We start from the raw sequence: 13,596 nt of genomic DNA on the forward strand, positions 1-13,596 counted from the left end.
ACCCAAAAGATTTTGCCCAAATTGAACTAATGAGGAATTTGGGAAGTCTTCATAGCCTTCACTTTCCTATATATTCGAGGCTTGGCCATTGAAAAAATTATGGGAATTGTTGTATTGTCATGCCACTGAGATCTATAGGGAGAGTTTTGGAGATATGAGTTGGGGGAGGTGTTGTTGCAACTACATTTTATTGTTGTAACTTTGCTCCAAATCCTTTATTAGTATAGAACAGTTGTTCTTCCTTCCATATGTGTCTATTCATTCTTTACTTCTTCTATTTAACTAATGGATGTATGGGATTTTGGTTTATATTTATTTATTCAATAATATTTATATGTTTCTGATAGTTTCGATTATAAAGATATTATGTTGTGAAGGTTGCTTTATTCTCTCTCTTATGTGTAGGACCAAGCTTTGGATCTAGATAGGAGCGCTTCCTAACTATATTAAAAACTCCAAGAAGACCTGCATGCGAGGACTCAAAAGAATTCCTTCTCTTTTTCTTAATCTATACTCTACATCTTTATCTACTAAGAATCCTTAGCGTTAGAACAACCTTTCTCTTAATTGGTTTGTCCTAGGTTTTCGGGATAAACTAAGAGGGTTTTATGTTCATTTAACTATGCATTAGATCCTACAGAAAAAAAGATATTTAGAAACTTTAATATATTTCACTATGTAAATGAGATTAGTAAAATGAACCCATAGAGGGGGCCATAAATGGAAATAAAAGTAAAACTCTAAACAATAAGCCAAAAGTGGATTTAACCATGGATATAAAATTGGGAGTAGAATTGGATGTTAAACTAGCCATCAAAACAAGATGCAAACAATGACACAAAAAGTGTTTTAAAGTAAATTTAAAAAAGGGTGCAACACTAGACACAAAGAAGGGAACAAAATAGGGCATATGAAAGGATACCAAATTGGGCACAAAAAAAGGATGCAAAAATGGCACCAAAATGAGGATGCAAAGAATGGTGTAAAAATAGGATGTAATAAAAGACACAAAACAAGATGCAAAATGGGACTAAAAAAGGGTGAAACCAAGGATGTCAAAAATGATGCATAATTAGATGAAAATCCAAACTAAAATCTTGGTGCAAAATGAGATGCAAATGTGTACACAAAATGTGGCATAGAAAAGGATGAAAATTTGGATGCCAAAAAGGATGCAAAATTAGATACCAAAAAGGATGCAAATTTGGACATAAAAAATGGTGCAAAAATGGGCATAAAAATGGCTCAAATTTGAATGCAAATTGAGATGCAACATTGGATGTAAAATGAGGTGCAAAAAATCATTCAAAACTTGGTGCAAAAACAAATGCAAAAGTAGACGAAAAAAATGGCTCAAAATTGAATGTAACAATAGACACAAAATGGGATGCAAAGGTGGATGCAACATATGGTTCAAAATAGGATGTAGATTTAGATATTTAAAAGCATGCAAAATTGGATGCAACAAATGATGCGGATGCAACAAATGATGCAAAATTAGATGCAAAATATGGTGCAAAATAGGATGCAAAAAAGGGAAATAAATAAAATGCAAAAGTGGATGCAAAAAATGGTGCAAAAATGCATGCCAAATTTGGCACTAAATCATATTCAACATATGGTGCAAAATTGGATGAAAAAATGGTGTAAAAAAAGGCAAAAAAACTGGCACAAAAATAGATGTAAAAATAAGTACAAAATTAGAAGCAAAAAATGGCATAAGACCACATGCAAAAATTGGCACAAACTAGATGTAAAAAAGACACTAAATCAAAATTAATGCCAAAGATGGTGTAAAACGTGATGCAAATTACAACACAAAACTAGAAGCAAAGAATGCCACAAAAGAGGAAGAAAAAAATGATGAAAAATAGATGCAAAAAATGGCACAAAATTAGAAGCAAAACCTGCTGTAAAACCAAATAAAAATCTTGGTGCAAAATATGATGCAAAAAATGATGGAAAATTTGGCACAAAAAATAAGAAAAATTTGGTGCAAAAAAGGATGCTTTAAAAATTATACAATAGAGCCAGATTTAGTGCCAGGCTGCTCATCCCAATTGAGAAAAAAATGCACTAAAATCTGGTGTTAAATCTAGTGCAACTTGCTTGTTTTATTGTAGTGATCAGAGATGAATTTTCCGAGGAAATTAATTTTCCCTAAGAAATATTGCATTGATTTCTTGTTTACTAGAAAGAGGATTTGTGTGATAGCCTTTACCCTCTCAGGATAAATCTTGATTCCACTCTTTCTTATGATGTACCCTAGTAGAATCCCTTTAGACACACCAAATACACTCTTATTGGGATTAAGGTAAATTCCATACTTCCAACACTACTCAAATATATGTTTTAGATGACGTATATGATCTGAACTTTTCTTTGAAAATAGAGTAACATCATCTAAATAAAAAAATGCTTAGAACTATATGGGCATGAAAGGTGATCTCCATCGCTCTTTGAAAAGTTCTTCCGACATTGATTAGTCTGAATTCAATTCTCTTAAAATAAAACATTCCCCATTTAGTCCTTAACGTGGTTTTCAATTTGTTCGATTCCGCTACTAGCACTTGATTATAGCCTGAAAATCCATCTAGTAGAGAAAACATTTTAGACCCAAAGACTATATGGAGTATCTGCTCCATGGATGACACTTTATAGTTATCTTTGTCATAAGCCCAGTTAAGATTTCAGAAATCAACACATAAATGTATTTCACAGAGCTTCTTTCTAACCAGGACCAAGTTGGAAACCCACATCGAATGTCTAACATTGAAGATGATTCGAACATTCATCAACATTCTCAATTCTTTCTGAATGAGGGGTTCCAATGTTGGATGGACTTTCCGTAGTTTTTTTGGGAACGATTTCACCCCATTCTATTATAGGAATTATGTGTTGGAAGATACGAGTGTCATAATTCTTTAAATCTTCATGTGTACATGGTAACATATCTTGATACTACTTGAATAGGAGAATAAACACTTATTGTTCCTGTAGGGAACAACAAGTACCGAGGTTCACATATTTCAGATTTTATGGGGGTTACAAGGTTGACTTATTAAAATGTGAGCTTTGAACTCTAAATCTTTGTTTTAGTAAGTCTTATTAATCATTATACAAGTCATATAATTCTCTAGGGACACCACACCTTTTGGCATACCGTTTCCTTTCGGTTCTTGGGATGCTTCCTGTAGAGTCTGCTCATGCTTATCGTCCTCTATGGAAACATCTTTGAATACGTCAACATTCGCTATAAAGTGTAGTATATATTGGTAGTTATTAAAAACACATAAATTATTGATATTTTTGAGTACAAATGGTTTATATAAAATTTCAATAGAAAAACTATTTTTCAATGGCGACATCCTAGCAGCGGAATTTGCTAATGCATCTATTACTGCATTTCAAACTCTTGGACATAAATAATATTGAAATATTTGAAATGATTTATCAAACGCCATACCTCCTGCTGGTAGTTTTTAAGGTGAGGGAAAATTTTAGGGGCTAATATTCGCAAGTGGGCTAATTTTCCATGAGTTTTCTAAAAATAATATTTTCCAATTACCATTTTTTATAAAAACAATTCACCAAATCTTACAATATAAAATTATTTTACCTTAAAAATCGCCAACATTATATAGAGAGTATATATAAAATCATTATAAATTTGAATAATTTTAAAAACACATCAATAAACATTTTATAGTTTGGAAATTAGGGACTAGTGAGATTCACCAATGTTTTTAAACTTAAAGATAGTTTTCCATCCTTAAAATTTTCCCTAGGTGAAACACAGTGTACAATATCTCGTACCTTATGAGTGACTACCTCTGAGTCTCTGATTGCATTTAAGAGCTCTACCTTTAGGTCTATAACTTTCTTTAATTCAAGTACAATTCCTTCATATTTTGTAGTATTTTTAGTGCAATCAAACTCCAGACGACATAAAATTATATGTTTCCTATTATGCGGATTTGTAAGTGCACAAATGGCTCCAGAATCGTCCTGCATCTTAGAACCATCAAAATAAAGAGTCCAAAAATTACTAGCTACTAAGTTGTTTCCTGTATTATTATTCCTACTAATACTAACATTACTACTATTATGTACATCTATATTACATAGTTCATTTGCACCAAATGGAGAATAAGGAAGGAGTTCTAGTTGTGTATCTAGTGGAATGGGTGATGGTTGTGCAAGGTAGCACCCAAGGTCAGTTTCTAAAAATCAATTATTGAAAATTAAGTTTGCGAAAGCAACAAGCTCATTTTTCCCTTCGAAAGGTGTAACAATGTGTTTCATGTAAGGTTTTGATTCCACTCAAATTTGGTTATTCTTGCCCTTGTACGGAAGCCATAAATGTGACCAATTGGTAGAAAAATACCCCTTTAGTTTTCTAGACTAGTCTCTACTTAGAAATACACCATAGGCTTTCAGGATGTCCACAATCACTATGTTTATGCACTAGTGAACTCGGTGATCGGATGATAAGTGAATAAGAACATTTTTGAGTTCACCAATAGCTTGGACAAGAAACTTATCTAGCTGAATAAATATGCATTAGTCTTATCCCATTTGACATTAATTTTCTTGGCAAAAGATAATGGAATTATGTGTACGAATGCACTAGAATCAACTAAACAATTTTGAACATTGTAATTAGAAATTATAAAATTCAATAGAAATGGAGGGAAAAGAGTATCATCTTCTAATGTTTCAGTCTTAAAATTGATTTGAGATGATCAAAAGACTTACCAACACCTTATGGGAAGAAGAGGCATTAGCACCTAATGAAGGCTAGGAAATGACTTGGACAAGGAGTTCTTGCTATCTTGGTATCCTTGTAAGCTTAAAGATTGAAATAACTTTGTGTGCTTTCTTCATATCTTCCATTATATTGTAATCCAACACAACATGAATTGTCATAGTGTCTGGAGGAGTGACTTTGTTTGACACTTCTAGAATTGTAGACTTGCTTTTACTATTGGAGGAAGTGTTCTTTGTTGTGGCAGCATCTCCAGACTTGTCTTGAGCTTTATGAGCTGAGTTGATGGGCGTGTAATTTTCCTTAACAAATGTTCATTCAATTTTTGCCTCGTCAACTCTTGTTCAAGAACATGCCCTTGACTTATCAACTTGTATCAGTTGTTTTTCTTATGATATGGGGCCTCATTCAATGGTGGTTCATCAATTTTTTTCTTCTCATTAGTGAACACACAATTGGAAGTGATTATTACATGTCTAACACCTGTAGTCCCTTTAGCCACATTAAATTCTTCCTTCTCTTCCATCTTCTTAGTATTCTCATCTAAAAGTATAAATTCAATAATTTGAACAACCACGGCATTCATGTTGTGATTCTACTATGGGCATATCTTTCCTGAGTGATATTCTTGATGAACAGAACAATATTGGTCCATGCCCATGCTTTTGACATTGAGTATGACATTTTAACTCTGTGCAGAATTAGCTTGCTTGTTAGTGTCAGTCTTTGCAACCTTCCTCCAGTGATCAAACATGCTCTTACAAAGTGATTTAAAGGTGTCAAGGTCAAATTTTGTCATTTCAGTGAGTCTTCAAGTAAAATTTGGTCACTAGGTATTAGGTCTAGGGTTTGCTTTTACTCCTTTCAAAGTTTTCCAAATGTCAGTCCATGTCACCATTCAGCTGAATTTACCATCATTCATAGTGTTTTCATCATCATGCCAAGTCCCAATGGGTCATTTTACACCTTGTTCATGCTTCAATTGTGCCTAGGTAAGGTTCATTTCCCTCTCCTAGGGTTTTGAAGGTAATTTCTCTTGGATGGTCAAATCATCAGTAAAACTTGTATCCTGATGTTCATACACCTTCCCCTATCCTTAATGTACCTTATTAAACACTTCCCATCACTGAGATCCCCCGAATTCCTCATTTTCGCACAAACCTTAGTTTCTTGCTATAACTTGACAATTTTCTAGGCTAGGCCTATGTTTTTCCTTTTTGGACCACCTCCCCTCACTCAATCTTTGAAATTCCACTTTCCCCTGCTTCCTAGCATCCCTCCCTACTTCCCAAAATTTTCTCAAGAATTTAGAAGCCCCTTATTCACTTCATTTCAACAAATTCCCTGTTCCACACATCGGGATAGCTTTTAATCCAATGATGTTTATGAGCAATAAAAGATGAATTTGGGAAAATTGAGAGAGGTTTTTGTACAAAATAGGCCAAGGAAGAAAACATCCTTCAATTTTTACATAGGTTTCATGGTTTTAGAGAAATGTCAAAAATATAGTTGCCTCAGGAGAATTGATGCACCTCTGAAGTGACATTGGGAAAATCAAGTTTTCTCCTAGCTTGGTTGGCCAAATGACTTGCTTGATGAGTAAAATGATAACTATACACAAATATATTTCTAATGAGCTATCATGAGCTCAATTTAGAGTTGAGGAAGACCTTCAAAAGTTGACTGCAACAGCACTCCGCCCTTAGGCAGCCTCATTTTGCACATTTTGACCAGTCTTGAAAGATTTGACTTTTGATAGGGAAAATAGACTCAAAATTGAAAAATTCCAATTGTGTTGAAAATTATACTCAATAAAATTTCCAACGCACTATCCCGTGCCCAATTTGGACATTGGGAAGGCCTCCAAAAGTCTCCTGCAAAAAGCACGACGCATTGGGTTTGGTGGCGTGTCGCATTGGGTTTGTGGTGTGGCGCATAGAGCTGTAAGTCAAATTTTACCCATAAAATCTCTCAAATTTCTAAATTTTCTCAATCCTATGGTGTGCAAGTAATTCAATATTTTTTACCTTGCTAGTGAATGATTTTTTTTTAAAATTTATGGTGGTTTAGTGAGACAAAACTCAAACCCTACTTCCTTGCATTTTTTGCTCAAAAACAAGTGCTTAGGGTTTGTTGTTTGTGTTTTTGCTGCCAAATTCCATTCCCTCACTCCTACACTCTTTGTTTCCCACATTCATTTTCTAGTTTCATCTCCATATACCTAATTCCCATATCCCTAAATTCACTAACCCCATATTCCTAACTCCCACTATCCAAAACCTAGCTACACATTCCTAAACCCTAATTGTTATCCCAAAATCTAAAAACTACCCCTAAAACCATTCTATTCCCAAAATTTTAGTCAGAAACATTTCTAAACCCCTCTTACCCTCTCCCTCCACAGTCCCTCATACATTCTTACCCTTGGTGGCAGAAAACTAAAATCACCATAAATCTCTTCATACTCATCAAGAAAACTCACACATTAGCAAGCATCATGAGTCCTGGTTGGAGAGGACTAATATCCACTTGGAGAGGAGGTTGGAGAAAGACATCAATGAGAATAATATGTGGAGAAACATGGCATATCATTATTTGTCAAGGAATATGGTGTGCCAAGCTAGAATCAGGAGCTTGAAGGCGAAATTGAAGAAGAGATCGAGCAGGCAAAAAGCACAAAATAAACTTCAGATATTGGCTGAGGCTTCCTTGGCCCAAAAAAATCCTTGATGGAGAAGACTCAGCCCAAATTTCAAAAAATTTGGGGCACTGTTTGCATTTTTGGAATTTTTGGAACAAAAAACAGGATTTTCTGCTCTATGCGTTGCGCCACCTGGCGCACGCTTTTGTTGGGAGCCTCCAAATGATACAAACTTAGCATTTTTTTATTTTTCATGGAAAAATATTCTTTCCTACCAATGGCCAAGAAATTTGGACAGGTTTTGAGCCCTCAAAAAGGTAAAAAACACTCAAAAATGACCTTACTACCATTATTTTGACACACAGGAAGCAGTGTTGGGAGAACTGACTTTTGAAGGGGAAAATGGAGGCCAAAGTAAAAATCTCTACTTGGGTTGGAAAGTAGACATGTAGACCTTTCCAACAAGCACACTTGGAGCGAATTTGGACACCGGGAAGGCCTTCAAAAGTGGCTCCAAATAGGCGCTATGCATAGAGAAATTAGGCGCGGCGCATAGAGGAAATTTGGCCCAGTTTGACCAAGAATGCTCTGTTTTTCGCCTAGATTTTGCCAATTTGACTTTTTCACCTTCTTAATGTCAAATTTGTGATGTAATTTAATGTACATTGATGGATCATGATTTAAATATGTCAAATTTTCACTTGTGGAGGTAGATTCATCTATTAAAAAGTTGTTTCAAACTAAATGAATCAGTTCCCTAGTTTCTAGAGGCAAGCTATTCCACTGCCTGATTTCTAGTTCTCAGTTTAGAATTAGTTGGAACAGCTCCTAAACTTCTGAGCTCGACTCGTAGAGGCTAGGATGAGTTATGGTTTGTCTATATCTTGTGATATTTCAGTCATTAGCGTGGTTGGACATTTGAGAAATCCTTGAGCTTCATTGTACACTCATATCAACATTTTGGCTAAGGAATTAAGACCAGGGTTTGCAGCACTCTTTGGGATCCTTGTCGAATTTTGTTTTGGTACATTACTTTCTTCTGTATTTTTTTATGTGTTATGTATGACATTATCTATCTTGTTTCTTCTTAACTAAAACAAACAAGAGTGTAAGTAGAATCCATTTAAATTGTAGTGCTCTACTTGAGGTTTGCTTTAGTTTCTTGATGTTCTCAGTTGTTTGGAGAGGATCCATAGTTGCTCTTTCCCTTTTCAATTCCTCACCTATATAATCCCTCCATCTTATTCGATTTTAAGTGCGAAATCAGTTTTCCTACCTTGCCCCATTGAGATCTCTGCAAGATTGAACTTCATTCCTCGCACCTAAAATCTACCTTTCCATTAGAGCCAACAAAAACGTCATTTTATTCAATCAAACTCTTTCACACATATGCCTAGCCTAAGATCAGTATTTATATCAGTCATCTCAAGCCTTTAGCGATCATATTTTGCTGAGATTGACCCAGAGAGAGCCCTCTCCCGACCTAGTAGGGCTAGCTACCAGGTTAAGCGTGGTTTGATGTTGGCCCTGGATTCTACCTTTCTTAGCCTGAGGTAAATCTAGGCACTAAAACTGTTGATTACTGTTGTTGTTGTTCTTGTTAGTCCTCAGGAAGTTGAAGTTTGGGGGCTTGCTATCGACAATGATCTCGCTTTTCCTTTGTTTATTTTTCCAAACTCATTGAACATAGTCTTGATAGTTCGAGTCAAGCTTTAAATATCAATGGCCTGTTTATTCTTGGCCTTGCTTGAAGAGGCTTGAGACCATTTTCCTGTCTACTGGGAGTATTTATATGATTCATCATCAATAATAACTCCAATTAAATGCAAGTCCTTTTCAACAAAAATGGCTTCAAAATTCTATGCCAAAGTTTCTTTTGCGGCTCTCTTTACAAATTGCACTATGCTTATCGGTAAGGTAGAAGTGTAGTAATCAATTGTGATGGAGCCATGAGGCTTCGTATCTGCCAGAAATTTTTTCAATATCCTATTTAACCTCTGATTAAAATCTTTAACCTCTTATTTATGCTCCATATTTAGATTCCCTAAACCCTTTAATAACATTACTAGGTTTTTTCATCACAAACATTTTCAAGGAACAACTTCTTAAACCCCTTTCAATTCTGAATTGAGTTTGAAGGAAGACTATGATACCAAACAATTTCTCTACCGTCTAATGTACAAGGAAAGAGTCTGCATGCAACATCATTATAATGTACCTTGAGCATTTGCAAGTGTTGGTAGAAGTTATCCAAATGGTCTTTTGCTTTGATTTCCTTGTCAGGGTTATATTTCATTAACAAAGTTTTTGGGTGTCTTGGCATCTTATGTAAAATACCTAGAAGAGCGAGTGGGCTGTGAGCCATCCAATCCAAATCCTGGTCTACCATGTTCTTGTCTCTGTGCTCCTCCTCCTCCTCAGAGTATAAGGACTCTTATTTGTGGACACCTAACCAATGGAAAATGTTGTTTGAGAGCATAATTTGCCCCATCCCCTTCGTTGTAAGATGGAGGCTACTCTGGTTGTTTTGTTTTATCTTCAGATTCTGCTAACTCTTCATGAGTAGAAAAACCAAATCTTCCACTGTAGAAACCACTATCCCAATAATATTTGTTTACTTCTTCTTCATAAAATAAGAAATACTATGTGATCTAGGAATTAATCCAATAGCCTTTGTAAAGCGACAGGTTATAGGCCGAATTACTCAGAAGTGAACATAGGTAACTTCGTAAGTTTTTTATGATTCAGGCTGAAAAGGTATTTCTACTTCAGGAATATGAATCAGAGAGGTGTTGGGAATGTTACTATGTTTTCCAAAAGAAGTATAATGTGGGTGGGTGGAGTTATCAACCATAAAAATTTGGCTACCCTCCTTCTAGTGCTAGAAATGTTGATAGCGTTGGACCTGCCAACATTCAAAGGGGCCTCCTAGATATGTGGTCCCAATTAGACCTCACAACCTTTGGTATAGGATCCCCATCTGGAATACGACCCAACTGCTGTCTACTTAAAGATCTGCCTTGCCTTTAACTATCAACAAGAGAGATAATCACATATGTGCCTTTAAAAAGAAAACAAGTGTGCCTAATGAATGTTTCGTTGTAGGTGTATCAAGGTTCTTCTACTATAGAAGGGGAAGAAAGTGAGCCTGTAAGAGAGAGGTAATAGTACCACCTTAATAGAGACTCACATAAACAATAATGTTTCTTTTAACATCCAACATAATATTCCACATAGATGTGACGATCGTTACAACAATTACAACACATTCTCAATAGGATAAGCACTAAAATAACCGAAATAGTTAAACTACCTTAGTACTGGTGAAAGAAAATATGAATGATAAAAATTCATAGAATAATCTTACAAAAACTCATAATCCACGTATGAAAATGTGATGGCCATTAGGCTTCGAATATTAAGTAAAATTCCCAAGATGCATGAATACAATGAACATCACTTGCTCTAATTGTGTAGCATAGGAGCCACTAATTTCTTCCTAAAAGTACTAACTTATATCTCTTATGCCTTATGGTATAAGGCAAGGTTAAAACTCCTTTACATTCAAAATAAGGATCTATTTATAACTTGAGGAGTGACCTTTCATATCCTCATGACTCTTGACTTTCTAAGTTCTAGTGACCTTTAGACTTCTGCAACCTTTGGAGTTCCAAATGACTTTTGGAATTACATATAACTTTTGGTATTACATTTCCTTTGGAATTCCATGACTATTGAGTTCACACATGACTCTTGGACTTCTACTTGTTTATGCTTTACAATAGTTACAATAATAAATTTTGACTTCCACATCATCATATGATGAGACTAGACATGTCGCTATATTGGATGATTAGGACTCATGGTGACTAATGACATGGACTTCTTTATGTGGTGACATAGCTGCCATTGTATCTGTTCTTTGTTCATCTTCTGATCATAGCGCTTTCACCCTCCAAAGGGTATTCAATATTAAAGTATTTAGGTTGCTTTGATCATTAATGTTCAGATGTGTTCTTGGTTCTTTTCGTGCTTCTTTTATTTATCTTCTTTGCATGATATTCCTCATGTGTTATTTCCATGAGGTTCCTCGAATACCTGTTTCTATGATCACCCATGACGAGAAAATATCACTATGAAAATATCCTACTCTACCATGTTTTATGTACACTTTCTAGTTTATTCCTTCTTGGTGTGCTCAAAATGGTTAAAGGAGCTTCAGGGTACAAGGGTGCACTTGGAAAGGCTGAAGGACTGAGGATGAGGAGCTTCGAGGCTTCGAAATGCACTCATGTGCTCAAATGGAAAAAGGCAGTCAAGGCAGGGAATATGTCACAATTCTGAAGGACAAAGGGGAAAGCTTCGGGCTTCCCAAGTGTGCTATGCACTCAAGGGAGAGAGGGAGGGTTTAGGGAACACTCTCAGAGGTTGAAGGTTGAGGCTTCATGCCTTGAGTGTGTTATAGTGTGCTCAAGGAGGCCTCAGGAATGTTGTAGGATGCAATCTTGAAGGTGGAAGGCTAGGGCTTCATGCCTTCATAGTGTACTAATGCACTCAAGCAGTTTAGGAGGGTGCATCATGCACTAGGGAAGGCTGAAGGATTAAGCTTCAGATGTTCAGGGTACGCTAGTGTGCTCAAGGAGGGCACACTTCTTCGAGTTGAAGGAGTGCGCTCAAGGAAGACTTAGTCATTTTGGAGGGCATAGTTTAGAACAAGGAAGGGGATTCGTGCTTTTGGAGTGCACCTAACTCTCAAGGAGGCTGCATGACACACTTCTAAACATTGAAGGATCTCCCATCAAGGCTTTGAAGTGCACTCATGCGCTCTTGTCCTTAATGGTATCACTTTGGAACCAGAATTTTTTTAAGCCTAGATGATTGGTCAAGGGGTGAGAAAGATGATTTCAAGACATAAAACCATGTGCGACGCATACTAAGTCATCAATAAAACTTATGCAAACTTTATCAACAATGAATATACATCAAAAATCTATTTTAGGCACATTCCCCAAGTATAACTAGTGAAGTGTGTGCAACTGTGACCTGAAAGTGTTGTTTACAACAACAAAATGTTTTATGACCATGAAATACATGTAAAAATGTTCTAATCATTGTGAAAACACTTGATAACATTCAAGAAAAATTAAGGCATGTGAAACAACATCAAACACCACTTGAAAATCGAGGCAACACTTGATACGATGATGAAGTAGGCTCCAAAATTCAGATGCAGTGAAATTTTGGAGGGTGTTGTAGTACTGATAACACTTGGAAAAACACTAGGAAAAATTCAACGTCTCTATCCAGGAATATTTTTCAGTTAAGGTTCAGATATCCAGGAGGTATTGAGTGCCCCAAGTTCCCCCTTTCGACCTGGTTTCATACATAACATATTTTGTTTTCTCTACTTAGTTGAACTCTCACAAGGATACATTGTATTACAATTGGTTAAATTTAGGAAAGGGTAATGTGCATGGCTAGTTTATAATATTTAGAGTATAGAGTTTTGATCTCTAGTGTTGCTCCAATGTTAATAGGCCTGGAAAGTACCCTGACAGAGTCACTTCAGGAGCACAAACATTTCTCACGACCAACGAGCCTAGACAATACCCCAATGAAGTCGCTTGCTTCAACTTCCTATGTAGGAAGCCTTTCTCTTCTTTCACTCTTTATTTATTTATTTAATATAATTATGAATTGGAACTTATTATTCTTAATGAGTAGAGAGGGATCTCAACTTATTGAGAGTAGATAACGTTACCCCTTTAGAGAATTATTTTAAGACCTTTGATTTAGGTTTTCTCACTTTATATTCTCCCCTTACCCCTTCTCTACTAGATTGGATAAGCCTTAACACACAAGTAGACATATACCAAGTTGAGAAGTTCAAGTGGTAGCATAAACATGGATCTAATAGGCTCCCTCAAGGTTCTCCTATTGGGAGAATCATATTTTATATCTAGAATTACCTCAACCTATGGAATTTTACCAAAGAAAGAAGGAGAATAAACAAAAATTCAAGTGTTGTAGTTGTCACACTTCTCTTTGATTACACTACAAAGTATTTGTTCCATCCACTTTACCCAAAAGTCTCATTTATGTACAATAACTAAAAACAAGACAAAACATGACATGACTACATAACGGATACACAATTGAAACAAGAATAAAATGAAAGAAAATGTAA

Source organism: Pinus tabuliformis, chromosome 3_1, assembly GCF_031772625.1.
Source record: "Pinus tabuliformis cultivar Carrire ecotype Pingquan chromosome 3_1, CPIR1, whole genome shotgun sequence".
In the NCBI taxonomy this organism is placed as follows: domain Eukaryota; kingdom Viridiplantae; phylum Streptophyta; class Pinopsida; order Pinales; family Pinaceae; genus Pinus; species Pinus tabuliformis.